The sequence below is a fragment of the Bufo bufo genome, chromosome 2 (assembly GCF_905171765.1).
Source record: "Bufo bufo chromosome 2, aBufBuf1.1, whole genome shotgun sequence".
In the NCBI taxonomy this organism is placed as follows: Eukaryota; Metazoa; Chordata; class Amphibia; order Anura; family Bufonidae; genus Bufo; species Bufo bufo.
The window spans coordinates 180946097-180949086 of NC_053390.1; positions in this window are offsets into that span (position 1 = coordinate 180946097).

The following is a 2990-nucleotide window of genomic DNA, read 5'->3' on the forward strand; positions in this document are numbered from 1 at the left end:
ACCTGTGTTTCGTCATCATCAGAGACGTGCTGAGGTGGTATTCCCATGTCCTCATCATCAGGAAACATAAGTGGTTGTGCGTTAGTGCATTCTATCTCTTCCACCCCTAGGGAAGGGCTAGGTGGATGCCCTTGGGAAACCCTGGCAGCAGAGTCTTCAAACAGCATAAGAGACTGCTGCATAACTTGAGGCTCAGACAGTTTTCCTGATATGCATGGGGGTGATGTGACAGACTGATGGGCTTGGTTTTCATGCGCCATCTGTGCGCTTTCTGCAGAAGACTGGGTGGGAGATAATGTGAACGTGCTGGATGCACTGTCGGCCACCCAATTGACTAATGCCTGTACCTGCTCAGGCCTTACCATCCTTAGAACGGCATTGGGCCCCACCAAATATCCCTGTAAATTCTGGCGGCTACTGGGACCTGAGGTAGTTGGTACACTAGGACGTGTGGCTGTGGCAGAACGGCCACGTCCTCTCCCAGCACCAGAGGGTCCACTAACACCACCACGACCATGTCCGCGTCCCTTACTAGATGTTTTCCTCATTGTTCCCGTTCACCACAATTTTGAAAATGGCAAATTTGGGAATAGTTTTTCAACCCAGAACAAAAACTGTGCTTTTACGGTCACTACAAATAATTTGACCAGCTAAAACAGTACTGATTTGGAGGAATATAAATGTCAGGCCTATTTTTTAGGCGCTGTGTGACAGGTATACCTTTAATCACAGAATTAGACTTGTATCTGCACTGTAGCGTGTGTGTTAAGTTTTTCAGAATGACACTATCAGCACCTTGAATCTAATATACCCTTTTTGGGATAGATTTAAAGTAGGCCTGATATAGCAGAAACTACTAATTTTGAAAATGGCAAATTTGGGAATACTTTTTCAACCCAGAACAAAAACTGTGCTTTTACGGTCACTACAAATAATTTGACCAGCTAAAACAGTACTGATTTAGAGGAATATAAATGTCAGGCCTATTTTTTAGGCGCTGTGTGACAGGTATACCTTTAATCACAGAATTAGACTTGTATCTGCACTGTAGCGTGTGTGTTAAGTTTTTCAGAATGACACTATCAGCACCTTGAATCTAATATACCCTTTTAGGGATAGATTTAAAGTAGGCCTGATATAGCAGAAACTACTAATTTTGAGAATGGCAAATTTGGGAATAGTTTTTCAACCCAGAACAAAAAATGTGCTTTTACGGTCACTGCAAATAACTTGACTAGCTAAAACAGTACTGATTTGGAGGAATATAAATGTCAGGCCTATTTTTTAGGCGCTGTGTGACAGGTATACCTTTAATCACAGAATTAGACTTGTATCTGCACTGTAGCGTGTGTGTTAAGTTTTTCAGAATGACACTATCAGCACCTTGAATCTAATATACCCTTTTAGGGATAGATTTAAAGTAGGCCTGATATAGCAGAAACTACTAATTTTGAGAATGGCAAATTTGGGAATAGTTTTTCAACCCAGAACAAAAACTGTGCTTTTACGGTCACTACAAATAACTTGACTAGCTAAAACAGTACTGATTTGGAGGAATATAAATGTCAGGGCTATTTTTTAGGCGCTGGGTGACAGGCTCAACTTGCCCCTGATGTAGTATATGGCCAAAAAATAACCACACTATTGATGGTTAAATGCACTTGGGTGACACAGGCTCAGCCTGCACCTGATGTAGTATATGGCCAAAAAAAAACCACACTATTGATGGTTAAATGCACTTGGGTGACACAGGCTCAGCCTGCACCTGATGTAATATATGGCCAAAAAATAACCACACTATTGATGGTTAAATGCACTTGGGTGACACAGGCTCAGCCTGCACCTGATGTAGGATATAGCAACAAATAACCACACTATTGATGGTTAAATGCACTTGGTGGTAGCTTGTGCTGGCGCACCACAAGCCACAAAATGGCCGCCGATCACCCCAGAAAAAAGTGATATAAAAACGCTCTGGGCAGCCTAAAAAAAGTGAGCAATTGAATATCAGCACTTCAATGATCCACAGCTGGAGATCGATCACTGAATTAAGTCTTTTGGAGGAGTTAATCTGCCTAATCTCACCCTAACATCGCAGCAGCAACCTCTCCCTATGCTTGAATCAGCAGAGTGACGTGCAGCGCTACGTGACCCAAGCTTATATAGAGGCTGGGTCACATGCTGCACTGGCCAATCACAGCCATGCCAATAGTAGGCAAGGCTGTGATGGCCTCTTGGGGCAAGTAGTATGACGCTTGTTGATTGGCTGCTTTGCAGCCTTTCAAAAAGCGCCAAGAAAGCGCCGAACACCGAACCCAAACCCGAACCCCGACTTTTACGAAAATGTTCGGGTTCGGGTCCGTGTCACGGACACCCCAAAATTCGGTACGAACCCGAACTATGCAGTTCGGGTTCGCTCATCCCTACTTATAATCCCTATCCTGCCATATTGCCATACATTATGTTATTAATAATTTTCGTTCAGTAGATTTAGCAAAAAACTTACTTTTATGATATGCTAATTACCTTTATACCAGCAAGTAGGGCATCTACTTGCTGGTAGCAGCCGCAGAAAACCGCCCCCTCCTTCTGTTGATTGACAGGGCCAGCCGCGATCTCCTCCTCCAGCCAGCCCTGTCAGAATTTCAAAAATCGCGCGCCTGTGTTGATTCGGCGCAGGCGCTCTGAGATAAGGAGGCTCGCCTCCTCAGCACTCCCTCAGTGCGCCTGCGCCGATGACATCACCGAAAGAGAAGACGTCATCGGCGCAGGCGCACTGAGGGAGTGCTGAGGAGGCGAGCCTCCTTATCTCAGAGCGCCTGCGCAGAATCAACACAGGCGCGTGATTTTTGAAATGCTGACATGGCTGCCCGGAGGAGGAGATCACGGCTGGCCCTGTCAATCAGCAGAAGGAGGGTGCGGTTTTCTGCGGCTGCTACCAGCAAGTAGACGCCCTACTTGCTGGTAGAAAGGTAATTAGCATATCATAA